This window comes from Zingiber officinale, chromosome 8A (genome assembly GCF_018446385.1).
Source record: "Zingiber officinale cultivar Zhangliang chromosome 8A, Zo_v1.1, whole genome shotgun sequence".
Lineage (NCBI taxonomy): Eukaryota > Viridiplantae > Streptophyta > Magnoliopsida > Zingiberales > Zingiberaceae > Zingiber > Zingiber officinale.
Window position 1 is genome coordinate 16,579,509 of NC_056000.1, and position 18,873 is coordinate 16,598,381.

The following is an 18,873-nucleotide window of genomic DNA, read 5'->3' on the forward strand; positions in this document are numbered from 1 at the left end:
CTAGTGACCTTGTTGGGCTTCTTAGAAGCCTTGGTCACATTTTCTAGGTCAACTCTAGGGATAGCCTCCCTTGTGACCTTGTTAGTGACTTTCTTAGACTTCTTAGAAGTCTTAATCACATTTATTGCAAAAATGCTCTTAGGGATGACTTCCCTAGTATTCTTGGCTTGACCACTAGACCTAGGGTTTGTTCCATAACTATATGAAACTCTATGGTAAGAGGGCACATCCTTCTTAGCCTTTGGTTTGTATCCCAAACCTCTATGGTCATTTGATGACTTTGATTTTCCTAGCCCTAGGTATTGCTCATTTTGCCCTTTTAGGATATTTTCCATTCGTTTTAGGGTCTTTTCTAATTTGTCAAGTCTTGACCTCAAGACTTGATTTTCCATCACTAAGTCCTTAGTTTTTGTTTTTCCATTTGATCCATGAGCATTTCTGTTTCTAGGCTTGTAACTAGAATCCTTAGTATTCCCGCCCAAGTGTCTATCTACCTTCCTAACCTTAGGTTGGGTAGTTTTGGCATGTAGGGCCACATACTTTTCCTTAAAGCCCTCATGCTTTCTATTCTTATGGTAAATTGCATTAAAATGATAAAAATTAGAACTATCATGCTTTTTACCATAATGTAAAGGGGTAGGCTCAATAAAAGTTACCTTTCTTTTTACCTTGGAGGCTCCCCCTTGAATTGAGCTTCCTCCTTGAGCCTTGACCATCTTCTTCCCCTTCGGGCATTGACTTCGGTAATGCCCCTTTTGATTGCAAGAGAAGCATATAATATGATCCTTGCTCTTCTTTGTATTGGGGATGGTCTCCTTGGGCTTCACCTTGCCATTTTGTGCCACTTGGCCCTTCTTCTTGGCCAATTTAGGGCATTTACTTTTGTAATGCCCATGTTCCCTACATTCAAAGCATATGATATGATTTTTATTATTAATTGAAGTGTTTATACCTTTGCTTGTAGGGGTGGCATCTTCTCCTTTTGATCCGGAGGTAGAAGCTTCCTCTTGATCCGAAGATATTCCTCCATTCGATTTTGCTTGACTTGCGGAGGTGGAAGCTTCTTCATCCTCATCTTCTCTTGACCCGGATGTGGAGGATTCTTCTTGCTCTTGCTCCGGTGTCAATGAAGATTGCTCCCCCTCAATCCTAGAGGTGGAGGCTTCACCTTCTTCTTCATCCTCTTGTACATGAAACAAGGAATATGCTCATTCCTTGCTCTTTTGATTGCACTCCTTTGAGGATGAAGCTTCTTGGACTTCCTCTTCTTCGGAAGTTGAGCATCTCTCAACTTCGGAGTCCTCCTCTTGATCTTGCTCCAATGAGTCGCCCTCTTTGGATTCCTCTTGATTCGGTACAGTGAAGGGTTCTTCATGGATTGTTGCCAATTTGCTCCAAAGCTCCTTGGCATCGTTGAATTCTCCGATTTGAGCCAAAATGTGGCTAGGCAATAAGTTGACCAAAAGCTTGGTCACTTTATCATTTGCCTTGCTCCTTTGAATTTGCTTCAAGTTCCATTTGCTTTTCTTGAGAAGCTTGCCCTTGGAGTTTGTTGGAGCTTTGAAGCCTTCCATTAGAGCAAACCATTGCTCTATCTCCATCATAAGAAAATTTTCAATTCTTGATTTCCAAGAATCGAAGCTTGTGGATGTGTACGGTGGAGCCACCCTTGTGTCAAATCCAAGTCCATCTTGGAATTGCATCTTGAAGTTGAGCTTCTTGAAATCTTTGACTTTTGATGAATTTGCTTCAACTTCTTCACCCTCTAGCTTTGCTTGTTTTGTTTGCCCCTTCCGGCGATGATTCCGGTGAAGAGCGACCTCGCTCTGATACCACTTGTTAGGACCAAAAGTAGCTAGAGGGGGGGGGGGGGGGGGAATAGCTCGTCGCGTTCGCTCGATACTCGACGTTGCTTGGCGTTGCTTGTTTCTTCAAAGATGTGTAGCGGAAATACAAAGAAACAATCACACAACGCTAACACGGTTGGTTTACTTGGTATCCACCTCACAAGAGGAGACTAATCCAAGGATCCACACCAACACACACACCCTCCACTAATAAAACTCTCCTTTATGGTAACCACCAAGGGCGGAGAAGCCCTACAAGACTCAATACAAGAAGAGAGGGAAAGGATACAAGAAATACAAGCTTACAAGCTTACAATGAGTATAAACCCTAACCCTAGCTTCTCTTCTTGGCTTTGATCCGCCTCTTGACTTGGAGAACTTCCAAGATCCTTCAAGAACTGGCGATCTGAGCTTTGTGAGTGCTGTGGAGGAGCTGGCGAGAGATCTGGAGTGAATCGGTGAAGAGATGCCGAAGGAATCGTGCGCCTGCGGCTTTTATTGACGCCAACGGTCGGATCCCGATCGATTCGATTATTCCCAATCGATCGGGGAGGCTTTGGATCGATCCACGGATCGATCCAGAGCGCCTCTGTGCTCTGGAAAAATGCCTGGATCGATCCACGGATCGATCCAGCGCTTATCGCGCGAAGCAGCAGCGTCCCAATCGATTCACTGATCGATTGGGACATCTGGATCGATCCACGGATCGATCCAGAGGCTCTCTGTTCGCTAGAAAAGGCCTGGATCGATCCAGCTCCTGGATCGATCCACTGATCGATCCAACACTCGGTTTTTGCCCAAACCAAGTTCCAAGCCTACCAAACCAACATCCGGTCAACCTTGACCTGTTGGTACATCATGCCTAGCATCTGGTCACTCCTTTGACCTGCTAGGACTTCCCACCAAGTGTCTGGTCAATCCCTTTGACCCACTTGGACTTTTCTATTCATGCCAAGTATCTGGTCACTCCCTTGACCTACTTGGACTTCCATCAGATGTCTGGTCAATCCCTTTGACCTATCTGTATTTCCTCGTGCCAAGTATCCAGTCAATCCTTTGACCTACTTGGACTTCCCAACACCAGATGTCCGATCATCCTTGATCCATCTGGATTTTTCCTTGCCTGGCTTCACTCACCAGGACTTTCACCTAGCTTCACTCACTAGGGTTTTCCATCTGCCTAGCTTCACTCACTAGGGCTTTCACCTGGCTTCACTCACCAGGACTTTCACCTAGCTTCACTCACTAGGGTTTTCAATCTGCCTAGCTTCACTCACTAGGACTTTCCTTCTGCTTGGCTTCACTCACCAGGACTTCCATTCTACCTAACATCCTAGTTAGGACTTCTCAGTCAAGTATCCGGTCAACCTTGACCTTCTTGACTCTTCTTCAATCAATTTCTTATTGTCAAACATCTAAACTCAAACCAAGACTCAGCTTGGTCAACCAGGTCAACCTTGACCTGAGGGAAGTTGCACCAGCAAGTCCTTCTGAGGCGTCTCAGCTCTGATACCACTTGTAGGACCGTTGGGCCGGCTAGGAGAGGGTTGTTGGATATCCTGCTAACACAAAAAGAAAAACAAACCCTCCTCGAACTCTTTAAGCTAACACTTGCATAAATAAACTAAGCAGTAAATTAAAAGCATAAAGAAAAAGCGAGGCAAAAGTATTTACTTGGTTACAACCAATGTGGTTGTTAATCCAAGGAAGATTAAGCTCAATAAAAATCTCCTTTAGGCGGAGAAGCCTCGTACAACAATGTAGTGCGGAAAACAGAAGCTTAGACTAAAAGAGAGCGTGCAAGCACTGGATTTACAATAAGTGAGTTCATTGAAAAGCTTCTGGACCAAGGCTATATTTATAGCCTTGGTCGGGGCGCCTGAAAGGGTTCCGGGCGCCCTGGGGGGATAAAACTTATCCCCCAACGTTCAGATCGAGTCAAAACTCGATCTGGTCAATTTTACTGCTCAGGGCGCCCCAGAGGGCTCCGGGCGCCCCGGAGCCCAAAGTCAAAAGTTGTTGACTTTTTCGTTCGGGACTTCTTCTCTGGTTCAGTTCCGCCTCGGTCCGGTTCTTCTCCTCCGGATCCGCTCGCTTGGGTGATCTCTGCCATCCGGAAAAGGGCTCACCCGAACCCAACTTCCGGTTTTCTCGAGCAGCCTTCCGCTCCGGCTTCTCGTCCTTCAGAATCGCTGCGTGTTTCCTTCTCGTCCACCAGCGTACTCATCCGCAGTCTTCGTCCCTCGGTCATCGACCTTCTCGCTAGCTGCGTCTCTTGCTCCCCGAGCAATCTTCCGCTCCGGCTTTCGTCCCTCGGAACCACCGCACGCTTCCTTCTCGTCCACCGGGGTACTCTTCCGCAGCGCCTCGTCCCTCGGACGCACCGCGTGCCGTCCTTCTCGCTAGCTGCATCTTCCGCTCGAGTTCCTGTGTTCCTAAGCTCCTGCACACTTAGACACAAGGGTTAAACAAACGCAGGACCTAACTTAACTTGTTGATCACACTAAAACAACCTTGGGGTTCCAACAATAACAACGGTAAATAAAATTATAAGAATTATCTTGAAGCTAAGTATAAGTATCGTAACTATGATGCAACCTGATATAATTGGCAGATCATATAGAGAGAGAGATATATATATTGTGTAGTATGGTATTAGGGTTCAAATTTCCTCACTTTGTTCACTTTATTTTTCATTTTAATTTACTGAATTTATAGTTTTGTCCTTGGTTTGGTTGTGTTTTGGTGTTTAATCTAAACTAAAGAATGTTTAAAATAATTGTTCCTTTCATTGTGTTAACTAGCTTTAGCACATCTTTAACAACTCTTTGCAAAATATTAAGGTAGGAGGAGATATGCATCGTTATCTAGTAAAGAATTTTAGAATGGTGTGATATAATTCTAGATGAAATATAGAACTTTTATGTATCTATATAGTTTTGAGACTGTACATAGAACAAATTCAAAACTTTTATATATTTGAATATGCCATAAAAAGAATAATTAAAAAATATATAGTTTTCTATCCATTTTTCCTCTATGCAAAAGTTATTTATTTTATGGTGGCGTTCTTTATTCTATAAATTGTAATGGCACCATTAGATAATAAAGTGGGTTGGATCAGTTCAATAATATTTTCACTAGGAATGCCAACATATTTGGTACCAACTTTGATAATGTCTTGTGGTATTTTTTTAGATTTAGAATTTTTTTAACCTTGCACGCTTTTGCTTATTTTCTGTTCTGGATGATTCTTGAAAACTCACTGATGCATAAAATAATAGTCATGCTTATGTGGTTTAAACATACATGTAACAATCTTAAAAGCATAGTTAACATGTGGATTTTTGTTTCAAGTGTATGGATTTTATAAATCTTAGTTGATATATATGTCTTTTTTTGAGAGGACAAGAGAGATGTAAGGACTTGGCTTTGTTTCAATTAGATTGCCTTTTAATACGGAAAATATGCATATCATGAAAAAAAGTTGATTTATGGTTTGATAGTTCTAAATTCAGATGTGTACAATTAATTTTGAAAATCTTAATTGGTATTTTTTTTTATTTCTTTTACATAGCTATAGACATTGGAATTTGATGAAACAAGACAACGATATGAACACATAGAAACTTGTTTTATGAAATTTCGATGTCTCTAGGTTAAGATATAAGCCTTCGGTGTTTGATTGTCTTTTTTTTAAAAAAATAATTTCATTTTTGGGATGAATTCTGGATTCGTCCCAGAATTTGGGACGAATCCAGGATTTGTCCCTAAATTTGGGACGAATTCTGGATTCGTTCCAGATTTCGGGACGAATTTAGTAACGAATTTTTTTCCTGTTGCAAACTTGAAACGAAATTTTTTTGTTGCAAAATTTGTTGGTTATTTGGGTCGAAATTTATTTTCGTTGGTAAAGTTGTCCCAATTTTGGGACGAATTTTTTTCGTTCCAAACTTTTGTCCCCAAATTTGTGTTTTTTTGTAGTGTCTGTTCTGCTGGATTGGGTTGGGAAGTATATATTCAACTCAACGCGTTCATCATTTTGTTCTATATCGTTGAATTTCGGATGAGTGTGAGGAATCGATTCATCTTGCTTGTCTGAAAGGAACTCTCCTTTATAAAAAATTAATTTAATAGCTAACTCCTCTTATAAAAAATTAATTTAATATTATACTTGATCTTAATCAAAATGTTGAAAAAACATATTTTCTATTGCCTACATTAGTTATTTATAGAAGTTTTTCTAATTACAGTATTGTCAATTTTAAGATGTAGAATTAAAAGAGAATTAGAGAAAATGAACTTTATATCTCTAATTAATATGTTTGTGGAAATTATTAATAAATTTTAAAATTATTTTTAATATGAAAAAAATATTAATATAATTTTTTTTTATAAAATTTTATCGAATTAATTGAGAGTTAGTTACGTAAGGAGACTTAATAAAACACTAAAATTAGTGAAATATTTAATTATAGAATTTATACTATTTAAATACTAGAATATGATGGTGTGATATAAACATTTGACAGAAATACTCCTTTTACCGTGGAGTGGAGGTTCTTATGTAAATATAATAAATACAATGATAAGCTTAGTGCTGGCAGCCGCTGGTTGACGGTGGCCACTGGTAGCGTGATTGGCCGTTAGCTCGCAGCTGACTACTTAGTCAGTTGCTAGTTGGCAGCGCAGCTGGCCTCAAGTTCAGTAGGTCACTAAATCGAGTTCGTCCTGTCGTAAGCTCGGGGCTACAAATTCGATTCACAACATATTATTTTGTTATGTTTGTTTGTGATTACGTTTTACTATTTTATTTATTTTTTAGTATACTGTATTTGTTATTTTTCTCGGACTAAACTACTCTTCTTCAAATATAATTTAATAAATAGTTAATATGTGTTATTTCACATGGTTGAATTTAGATGTAGATTAAGTTAGTATTTTAATGTATAACATGATATATGCATTTGACGATTTTAGTATTGGTATATTTATATTTATATTAATTTTAGAGTTTATTATCTTTGTTAGAGAGCTTGAAAGATAGTATTGTTTGTTATTTGTCTGATCTGAAATCTAAGTTTTTGGTGATTTAGGTTGATAGATACTACAAGTTCAATATATATATAAAAAATCTAGGTTTTTTTTGGTTCACTAAGTTAGTTCAATAAAAACTGAACATTATGTCTGATCTAACCTAGCAGGTTATTAAATGAAAATTATCCACACTATATTATCACTACAACAAAAACATTAAAAGACAACGGTTAAAAACCGTTGTCATAGGCCCTTTAAACCCGTTGTAACTGACACTGTTGTTAAATGTGTGGTAAAAGACAACGGTTTGAAACCGTTGTCTTTGACCACATTAGACAACAGTCATGCAACGGATTTAAAGTGTTGTCTTTTAATACCAAAGACAACAGTTCTGCAACAGTATAAAACCGTTGTAATTGCCAGTTTTGCAAAAATTTGATCGCAGATATGCTTTTGACAACAAATACACTGTTGTCTTTCTTCAAAATTTAGTTTAAAATCATTGTCTTTGAATACTTTTCACAACGGTTAAAAAATCGTTGTCTATGTTGATTAGAAAATGCATCGCGAATAGATAAAACATTATAATTCTTTTGCACACAAACTGGTACAACATATATACATTCACAAAAATTGTTTTCAACATATATACATTCAGTTGTCTTTTATACATCTCGTCTCAATCAAAGACTGGTACAACATATATGTACATTCACTTAAATTTATAAACTTCTACAATTACTACAAGCTATCCAAACATGACCACAAGTAGTTTATTAGACCATAACCACAAAAGATAAGACCATAAAATTAAGTTTGTCAGACCACAACAATCTTCACGTACTGGTCCGTTTTTTGCATACAGAATTTCATAGACTTAGCTTGCAAACCCAGATTTCTCCCTTTTCTGAAAATAAAATATAGTTAAAGCCATAGAAAAAAGTATAAACATGCATATATAAACTGATAATCATTGCAAACTGATAATTGAAACGAATAAATCTAATAAACCACTACAAACTAAATTGATAATTGAAACAAACAAGCTCCAAAAGTAGAAAACTTATCAACATGTATAAATAATTATAAACTTCTTGCAGCTTTGCATCTTTTGTACAGTAGAAACCAAATTGTGAAGTACGTACATAAATCTGGACCTTCTGAAATGTTTAAGTAAAAGAATGGCCAAATAAGCACGAGAAACGTTACCGCTTCACATTTTCATGAGTAGTCAAGCAAGTGAGCATGAAAAAAGTTGATGAATATATAAACTTGACATTATATCTTAAACCATGTATTATGTGAAAGCAGCTAGATCGAATAGCTAACAGCAGCAACAGAAAGAAGGAATCATAGAGGAAGTCATGTACCTTATGTCTCAACATTACAGCAGCAACACTCTAGTAAGATCTCAAAGCTTGAGGATGTGCAGTTTGCATAAAAACCACAAAGCAGTATGCTGAGCAACTACCTTTTTCATCAGTATTTAAGTCGCATGCACCTTTTCTGAACATTGCATTAAGTTTCTGTATGCGTTCAACATTTGAAGAATTTTTTTCAATCAATATATAAGAATTGGCAACCACTGTTATAGCCTTGCATATAGCAAAATGAATAAAGCTCAATGGAGTGAATAGCTTCATGTAGCTGAAACCAAAAAATTGGGACAAGCATAGCTTAATGGAGATGATGTAAGAATTGGCAACAAGTTAATTCCAATAAACTGACCAGTCCTGCCCCAACATGATCACGAATGAAAGTTGCATCGATGTATCGCTCTTCCTCTATAGCTCTCTGTGGCAACAAGAGTGCCTAGAATATAAATTAAATACAATAAGTGTATAAGACAAGTTTCATACATTCATAATAGTCAATGCTGCTCCAACAATATCCTTTTTGTAGCACCAGTTATGGCCAACTTCAGCTTTGCAGCTTCTCCATAATCCTCTCTTAAAATAGCCTCATTCAATTGTGACTGAAATAAGGCCATCACATAGCATGAAACTATCAGCAAAACTAAAGCCACAGTAGTATGAACAAAATTGTACACTAGAACATAATAAACTTGACTCTAACAAGAGGAAATCAAGTTTGGTATATTTAGTTAAGCTTCAACTTCTAATTTAGTGGTGTTGTTTGTGCTACTCTCTTTGGGCATAACAAGTCAGAGTGACCATGGTCCAAAACTTTGAACAAGACTGATTTTACCAGCTAGTTGATGGCCTATACCATGTGAATCATTTTCATATAACCTTTACAAACCTATAATAAGATCTGAACTAACATTGGCATAAACCAAATTGTGCTAACTATACCAATTTTATGGATCAATATAACTGTTAGAACCAGCTGATATCATTTCAACTCGTCACAAGTGAAAATATTTGTGACCTATACCATATGTTGCTTTCGTTTTTAAAAATCATTGTTTTAAAAATGCACATGAATACTCATTTTCATTAGATTAGGAGTCTCCAATACGGAAGCTGAAAAATGCACATATGAAAATATTCACCCTTGTTTTATCTCGTATAACAAACAATAGAGTAGTCTTACGAGGACAAAACCGTCTCAGCATCACCTGTCATGAGGTAAACGAAAGCAACTAAGCAAAACTCAAATTAAAAGTATATGTAAAAAAGTTATTGTAAGACTCAATTTGTTCAGGGGAATATGGTTTGGTTGAAGCAGCAATTCGCCAGCTCCTGCTCTGCAAGCAAGTACGTGCTGAATTCAAGAGTAAAGCCAACAAGTAGGAAATTAATGGGTAATTATGAAGAATATTTTACCATTTTTTACTAGCTATTAGCTAGGCCACAATCACTACAGCTGTTCTGGTTATGGAACTTGTTGGCTGATGCCTTCATGTATTCGTCAGTTAAATTTATATCAGAGTTCATAAATTTGAACCATAATGATGAAAAAGATGCACTTAAGGAGGAGACTTAATTTTTTTGAGACTTACTCAAGTGGGGATTTGAAAACAAAGAAGCATGCACCAATTGCCAAGTAGCACAGCAAGGGAACAAGCCCCTTTAAGTAATGTGAAGTTCCATCCTGTAAAAGTACCATTAGTTGAGTCTTGCAGGAAGAATTTTGGTTGAATCCTAGCATTTCAAAATAACTGAAAAACAACAACAGAAGTTAGTGTAACTAACAAGCATACCCCAATGAGTTACCTGTAACGTGAATGCTATTACTAGTATTGCCATGATCAATGAGCCAGTTTCTAACAGATTAAGATCAAGATCCATCTTGATTCCCGTTATCCAAGCCACCATAACACATAATGGAACCTTAAAAGGGCAAATTAGTACATTGTAAGCTATTCTTTAACATATACACAACATTTCATTTCAAAGCTACATCAAATTAAATCCTTACAACAAACATGGAGATCTGGGTTGCTGAACCAAGGGAAACACCAAGAGTAATATCCTGTGTGAGTTCAACAAGAAAAAATAATTATCACCATGAGAACAATCGTGTTTGACATTTGTTTTCCTTTATTCTTTGATTTGGGTGGATAAGCTAATTCATACGAGCAATGCAAATGTAAGTAATAGAAATGTATTTAGTAGCATCACAAATATGGAAACAATTTGATATGAAATATTATGTTTTAAGAAATTTATACTGACATATTTGCCTTATGTTGCTCAACAAGTTATGCACCTTCATGCATCAATATCAGAAACAGTATGATCTCACACATAATGCCCAAATGTTCTTGTGAGTCCAGCTATGTGTATCTATTATGAGAAAATATACAAAGACCAAGTCATTTAAAGTTTAGTGTTCCAAAAGAAATAAACACGTCGAGTTAGTATAATTTAACCGTTAGCAAGCTCATGATAACATGCACATCAACAACAAAAGAGTCATGAATTAGAATTGCGTACAGATTACTAAAACAATTTTATAAGATAAATTGGCTACATATTGTGATTGCTAACATAAAATGCAGATCATTTGTCTGTAAGTGTTGAAGTACCAATCACAACGCAAGCAGCGGACAATAAGATCCATCGAACCACCAAACACAAGACGGTTAAGTGGACCAAACACAAGACGGTTAAGTGGTTACCCATAAATTGGTTTGATACTCCATGGAGAATGAGCAACAGAAACTAGAAACTGTGATGAAGACGGCGATAACTTCAGTATGTCTTTCATCTGGTAAGAAATTGCAGTCCACACAAAGGATCTGAAACCCTGCCAAAGTGTATAAAAATGACGATCGAAATTACGTCTTTTATAGAGAAACAAGATCAATGAAAACTACCAAAAAGGCAGGTACAAGAATGAATCGACAAAGAAGCCCTACTCTACAAGGTCAGAAATAAGAGCCAAAGGAAGGGAACCTGAGTGAAGTAGACCAAAGTGACGAGCCAAAGGAAGAAAGCTCCGAAGGAGGCCCGCATCCGCGTCGCCCAGGAAATCCACATCTCGATCTGCCGTACGGTGCTCAACTAACGCAGCCCTGAAAACTGGGGGGGCGAACAAATCAAGAATGCATTCGACGGCGAGATGACCGGGAAGATTTGCTCCGGAGATTTGGTTTTCCCCTTGGGGATTGGCTTCGGTTCGTCCCCTCTTCGTCCCCCTCACCCAAACTCCTCCACAATGATGACGAGTTCATGTTCGGAGATCTCAACGACAACATCCTCATCAAGAAGCAGGTAAGATGAAACCCTAATGAGTAAGCAGAGGAAAGAGGTGAAGGGAGACATTAACCTGATGGCACTTCCACCAGACAAAAGAGAGAGCATCGACCCTGCCCTAGAACCAGTCAAGCTAGCAAACAAGGTTCGGCGAGTTCTCGTCATTGGCGCATGTTCCGGTGAACAAACTCATCACCTTCCTCCACCTCCTCTCCACTTAAAAATTTGTGGAGAGGGGTTCGCCGGAGAGGGGTTGAATGAAGATGCTTAGGTTTTCGGCAGCAGGAGCGTGAAGAGATCATATGGAGAGAGGGAAATAAAAATGGATAAGAAGGGTTCAGGAAAGCTAAGGCGGAAAATACGGCGCCAAAAATTTTTCACAGAGAGGGAAAAACACCGAAAGAATAAAGTAAAAGACAACGGTTTACAAAACTGTTGTCGTATCGCCTAAAAAAGTGCTTAAAGACAACGGTTTTAGATAACCGTTGTAAAATGCGTTGTTGATTTAAAAAAATATTGCTCAACGACAACGATTTTCACAAAACCGTTGTCTTTTGTATTTTATGGGAGCTCAAAGACAACGGTTTTATCTAAAACCGTTGTCTTTTACCAAATTTACAACAGTTTCTTCTAAAACCGTTGTCTTTGTGGTGTTGTCGTTTAACATTTTTGTTGTAGTGTATGTTTGATTACTTTATTGAAGTTTAAATCAAATTGTACAAGTTTAATAGTGTTTTAAATTGTATTCTTATTAGGTGATAATTGTTGGTCCAGGGTAGGCCGCCTGGAGAGGGTTGATCAGTTGCCTGAAATACTAAAACAAAATACCTTTCTTGACTTTCAACTTAGATTAGCAGCAATAGCATAAAAATAAACAATATGAAACTAAAAGAAAGATACTCGAAATTTACTTGGTTACAACCGGGGTGGTTGTTAATTCAAGGCAGATGAAAACTTACTAAGAATCTTCTTCGGTGAAGACGGAGAAACCTCTTACACACACTAACAACTCAAACTATTACTAGGAAATAAATACTCAAGTTGATACCGCTTTCCTAGGTCCAGGGGTCTTTTTATAGCCCATGAAAAAATTTATCCATAGACTGAAGGCACCTTCCATAGGACTGGAAGGCGCCTCCAGCGAGGCACTGATGGATAAAGTTTTATCCACTGCAACGGCTCGAACTAGCCTGGTCGAAGGTGTCTTCCATAGCCATGGAAGGCGCCTTCCATGATGAGTTGAAGGTGTCTTCCATAAAACCTTAAAGGCGCCTTTCATGCACAGTGAAGGCGTCTTCCCACAGAAGGTTTCGGCTTCTTTTTCTCTTCCTCTCGCTCTTCCGTTTGGGTGATTTCGACCAACCGAAATAAGTCTCATCTGAATCCAATTTCAGCCTTCTCCTCGAGCAGCCTTCCTCCCCGGCTTCTCGTCCCTCAGGCTGCCGCGCGCGTCCTTCTTGTCCACCGGTGTATTCTTCCGCAGCACCTCGTCCCTCAGATGCACCGAGCCTGTCGGCTCTCTCCCGTGCCGTCCTTAATTCTCGCTAGCTGCGTCTTCCGCTCGACTTCCTGTACTCCTAAACTCCTGTACACTTAGACACAGGGATCAAAATATAACAGGATCTAACCTAATTTGGTTGATCACACCAAAAATAATATTGGGGTTCCAACAATCCCCCCTTTTTTGATGTAAGCAACCCAAGTTAAGTTAGGGTAAACTAACCATAAAGTAAAGATAATAAAATTATAATACCAAGTAAAGATAATAAAATTATAATTATGTAATAAAGTGCAAAAAGATTTTCAAATTTAAATTTAATTTAAAATTTGAATTGAATTACTACCTCCCCTTAGACTTAAATCTTCCTTCTTCCCCTTTGATCTCATAAAAAATTAGGGTACCAAAAAAAAATCTAAGGGTAACATTTTTAGAAAAAATTCAGATTTTCCAAAAATTAAAAAAAAAAACTTATCAAGTTTTTGACAAAATTTTGAAAATAATTTTGAAGTTTTTGACAAACTTTGAAAATAATTTTGTTAAAAAAAATTGCAACGTCAATATTTTTAGAAATTGTAAGTTTTTTTAAAAAAATTCTAAGTAATTTTTTTTTAAAAAAAAATTGAGTAACTATTTAAAGCATTAATTATAATTAAATCTTTTATCAGTTAGTCAATTAAATAATTTATTTCATTAATCGGCTTCCAGGCTATGACGAGGCACTAGACCTTTCTAGTTATTGGAGCAACAACCACTTTCTAGATAAAGCCTCTTAAGGGAATCAAACATTTAATCTACTCTCTGAAAGCCCTAAGTCCAATTTTACTTTAATTTATACAAGTTTTTAGAACCCAGTATAGGTTCCTTCCTATAGGATTAATCAAGAATTTTGGAAGCACATAACTTTTGGAAAATTTTCTAATTTGTGTTAGAGTGTATACTAAAAGTCTAGCTTTTTGTAAACATTTATTTTGAAATAAAGAATCACATTGGTCAAATGTCTACATTTATATGCTAAGTGTAGTTGTTCAATTAATTTATATTGTAGATAACATAGTGTGTGGTGTCACATACAGAAGATCATGTTATCAATTCCTTATAAATTAAAAACAGTAACTCATGACTAAGATGGAAAAGAAAAAACCATTGGAATAGTCATAGTGTAATTTGGTATTAGTTTATCTTAACTATAAAATTACACCAGTACACTCTGAGTGTATTGAGCAGGACCATTTAAGGTAAGTTTTTTTTATACTGACTGTATAAAAGAACAAGACCTTTGTTATTATGGAAGTATGTGTTCTTAATCATGATATAGTAACAAACACATATACTCAATATTCATTTCTTTAATTTATCAAAGGGTGCGATTTAGTTCGATAAATCAATAGACCCGATAAGTTGGGAAATGATATTATTTATATGGTGTGTTGTTGATTATAGAATGAAACTGTGTCCTAGTAATCTAGGTTGATGATGTCCCCAAGAGGAGCTCATAAGGATTATCATATAAACCCTGCAGGTGGACTTAGTCCGACATGACGATAAGGTTGAGTGGTACTACTCTTGGAGCTAGATATTAATTAAATGAGTTGTCAGTAACTCATTTAATTAGTGGGCATTCTATATCTTAAACACAGGGAGATTAACACACTCATGATAAGAAGGAGCCCATATAATAATATGGGGTTGGTGCGATAGTTCAATAATAACTCTTTAGTGGTATGAGTTATTATCGATGAACTCGAATTAGGTGTTCGGGGCGAACACGGGAAGCTCAAGTTCATCGGGAGACCAAAACCAATTCCTTCTCTCGGTCCCTGTCGTAGCCTCTTATTTATAAAGTCTTATACCCACCCATACCCACCTTCTTACCCACCTTAAGGTGGCCGGCCAAGCCTAGCTTGGAGCCCAAGCTAGGGCCGACCAAACAAAGGTGAGTTGGTGGCCGGCCCTAGCTTGAACCCAAGCTTAGGTGGCCGGCCAAAATAAATTAAAAGGATTTTATTTTAAAAATATTTTCTTATATGGAAGCCATAGTTTTAAAAAAGAGTTTAAAATTTAAATCTTTCCTTTTATAGTTTTCTACAAAAGATTAAGAGAAAAGTTTAAGATCTTTCCTTATTTATAGTTAAAAGGAAGATTTTAATTTTTTATAAAACTTTCCTTTTTTAACCATCCTCATGATTTTAAAAGGGAGTTTTAAAATTTAAATCTTTCCTTTTATAGTTTCTATAAAATATTAAGAAAAGATTTGATATCTTTCCTTATTTGTAGATTGAAAGGAAGATTTTAATTTTAGAGAAAACTTTCTTTTTTGTAAATCATCCACATGTTTTAATAGATAGATTTTAATTTATAAAAGTTTCCTTTTATGACCAACCATGAAGGGAATTTTTAAAAGAGAAATTTTTATTTAAAAATTTTCGGAAAAAAATTAGGAAGTTTTAATTTTATGTTTAAAACTTTTCTTCCTTGGAGGATTAGATATGGACGACCACATTAATAGAGAAAAGGATTTTAAATTAGTTAAATTTTCCTTTTCAATGGCAAGGAAAATAAGGAAGTTTTTATTAAAACTTTCCTTATTTGCCAAGACCAAGGAATATAAAAGAGAGGGTAGATGTGCCTCATCTCACAAGAATAATATACATCTAGTATTCCTCTCTTCTCTTCCTTGTGGTGCCCAGTCCTCCCTCTCTTCTTCCTCTTTCCCTTTTCTTCTTCCTTGGCCAGCGGCATCAACTCTCTAGGAGACCCTTGGTGGCCGGATTTTGCTTGGAGAAGAAGTAGAGAAAGGAGGCTTTGATTCTTTGCATCCCTTGGAGCTTGGTTGGTGGCCGAAGACCTTCATCTCTAGGATATTCTTTGTAAAATACCAAAAAAATGATGAATAATAATAAGGGAATTTTTCGGAATTTTTAAAAAAATTTCGGGAATTTTTCGGAGCTCATATGGACGAGTTAACGGGGATAAAAACGGGGCCCAGGAAAGCCTGTTTAGACTACCCTGTTTTAATGAGGAAAAGTTTTATTTTCTTTTTACTTTTCCTTTTTGTTTTCTTTTCTTTCTCTCGCCGTTTCCTTCTCTTCGCACGCGCCTGCTCTCGTGAGCCCTAACCGGCGCCGCGGCGATTCCCATTTTTCTTTTGTCTCACGATTTAAAGCCGAGCCGATCTTCTTCATTTTTCTTTCCTTTCCTCACAGAGCTCTTCTCCCGATCGCGCCATTTCTCCTCCTCCTACTCGAGCCATCCCTCTGTGCCCTAGCATCTCCGCCGACGCCGAGCAGTGTCGGCCTTCCCTCCTCTGCCTCCCGATCCCTCTCCTTCTCCCGACGCCGAGCAGAGCCGAGCCTAGCCTCCCCGCAGCCCCAGCGCCGACCACCGCAGTGCCGCGACCCTTTCCCTCTTTGGAGCTGTGCGCCGATGCCGACCTCACCTTCACCTCCTTCCTGAGTCGCCCCGTGCCCTAGATCTTCCGTCGCCACCTTATTTTCGGTGACACCCGAGAACCGCTGCTGACCTTGTGCCCTAGCATTGCTGTCGTGCCACTGTAGGTCCACTGCCAGCACCCGTGCACTGGCACTGTAGCCGAATTCTTGATCGCCTCTGACCAGTAGAGAGGAAGGCCAAGCCCTAATGCCGGTCAATTTCCCCTCTGCCCTAGCGTCGGCAACCAAGCTCTGCTTCCTCAGTTCTTCTTATTGTTATCGCCAGTGTAGCCCTAGCCAGTATTCAACAGCCGCTGGAACCAGTCGCCGAAGAAGGAACTGCTGATTCGAGGGTAAGCCAACCTCAATCACCTTTCTCTTTTGATTTGCCATCATGCCCTAGTTCCTGGTGCTTGCTGTTCTGATTCTTGGAAAGTTTCTTTGTGTTGCTGCCACAGAAGCCACAGGGTTCCCGGTAGCAACTTCGCTGTGACTTAGGCAACAAATTTCCAGCATCAATAGGGGGTTGTGAGAATTGAGGTAAGGTGAAGTGCAATTGTTTCTTTTGTTGTAGTGTGTACTGATTTAAAGGAAAGGTGTATAAATTTGTTTTGGTATTAGGTTCGTATTTGGAAGAGTTCAAGTTGATTTAGGTTTAGACCTAAATCAAATTGTATAGTGAAACGAATTAGGGTTTTGGTAAATAAGGAATTTCTTTAGCTATGTGATAAATATGTAGCTAAATTAAATGTGGCTATTACAGGACTTTGATTTGAGACAGTATCTCGACGAGTATCTCGATTATCGGATTGGACCTTTTTGATTCGAGGCGGGTACTTTGACTTATGTCTTTTGATATGCATAATAATGTGTTTAACATATAGCAATGATTGTGTTTTCCATTTGTTTCGGTTGATCACTACATGATCTGATACATATTTGCTTGTTTACTTATTATGCACTGCATGTTATTATTTACCTGATCATACAGGATTTAGAGGTAGTGACACAACCATATTATACGTTATGTTCAGGACCTAGGGTTTATTTGATTCCCTATCTGATCGGTGTATCTTCCATTTGATACATTGTCCTGTGGTACACACTTTGTATTTATTTATATGGTTATTGTTATGTTGTTCATGATATTGCCATGTTTAGTGTCATGCATCATCTTGCATGATTGCATGCTGTGCGATTGTCTGCTCCATTATTGTTGAACACATCGTCAGTTACATGTATCTGTACACACCACCACTCATGGGTTAGTGGTATATCAGACAGTTGTGTGGCAGTTCTACTGTTTGGCTCCGTTGGTCTGGTGACTCAGCGTGGTAGCCGGCAGACAGTTCCGCTCTGTTTGGCTCCGTTGGTTTAGTGTAGCAGCGTGGTAGCCGGCAGGCAGTTGGACTTTGTTTGGCTCCGTTGTTCCGCTCATGGGTAGTGTGATGCAGCGTGGTAACCGGCAGAGATTTCTCCCCGTCATCATGTACCGGGAGATGAGAGCATTGCGCTCTCCCATTTATGATTTGGGGTAGGAGTATGTGTGTACTCCGACAGCATCCCGCCCACTCGGTCACTCATCAGGGGCAATGATGTCAGAGTGCACGGTTGTTACAGCTCTACCCACTCGGACTCACCATTGTGTGTGAGATGACTGACTGGCGTCAGGGGTGACCATGTCATTGGCATCATATGCATGATGCATTTATTGCTTGTGTTTGCTGCATTTACTTGCTGCATTTATATGGATGCATATGTTTGACATGCATACAGGATTATAACACCCTAGGTCTGACGACCCTGTTACCCTTATACCTTGGTCTGGGTTAGTACAGCTTTTCTCCTGCATTCCTCAGTTACATTTACCTTTCTTGTGTCAGGAGACTGTACGCATAATTAGTGCTAGTTGTTATGTTCTTTATTATGCATATCAGTTGTACCTGCTGAGTGTTGGACTCACACCCTCCTCCGTTGCTATTTCAGGTTGATGCTGTCAGGAGAGAGTTCCAATTGCTAGTCCCCTGCAGCCACGAGGCTGTTTATTTATCTTTTGGCTTTATGTACTAGACTATGTTTTGAACTTGTTATGTTTTGAATACTTTGGATCCTGTATGGATTGTACTTGTCGATGAATTTTTATTCGATATGTTTTACTACATACCTGCCTAGACGGCAGAAGAGGTAAGTGGATCTTATAGTCGGATTTGTGCTTTATGGGTGTAGTGGAGTAGGGTTGTTTTCGAGTCATCGTATTTCTGTTCTGTTTGTTTACTACTAAACTGCGTGGTTGTGTCAGCCAGAGGCTGAAAATTGATATAAACTGCGTGGATGGTGTGCTTGTTTGCTTATTAATATTGTTATTATTCTAGCCCCATGTGGCTGAGGTATATGGG

The 18,873-nt window shown here is 38.5% G+C and overlaps 2 long non-coding RNA genes across 2 annotated transcripts; both read right to left on the reverse strand.

The window, feature by feature from the left end:
* Positions 1–8,409: 8,409 nt before the first annotated feature.
* LOC122012775 lies at positions 8,410–9,425 on the reverse strand. The gene is made up of 4 exons (XR_006120319.1): positions 9,400–9,425; positions 8,744–8,859; positions 8,613–8,678; positions 8,410–8,531 (listed from the first exon to the last, which is right to left on the reverse strand). It is a non-coding gene; the product is annotated as an uncharacterized LOC122012775 (long non-coding RNA).
* Positions 9,426–9,854: 429 nt separating this feature from the next.
* Positions 9,855–10,329, reverse strand: LOC122012709. The gene is made up of 3 exons (XR_006120297.1): positions 10,269–10,329; positions 10,064–10,180; positions 9,855–9,941 (listed from the first exon to the last, which is right to left on the reverse strand). It is a non-coding gene; the product is annotated as an uncharacterized LOC122012709 (long non-coding RNA).
* Positions 10,330–18,873: the final 8,544 nt, after the last annotated feature.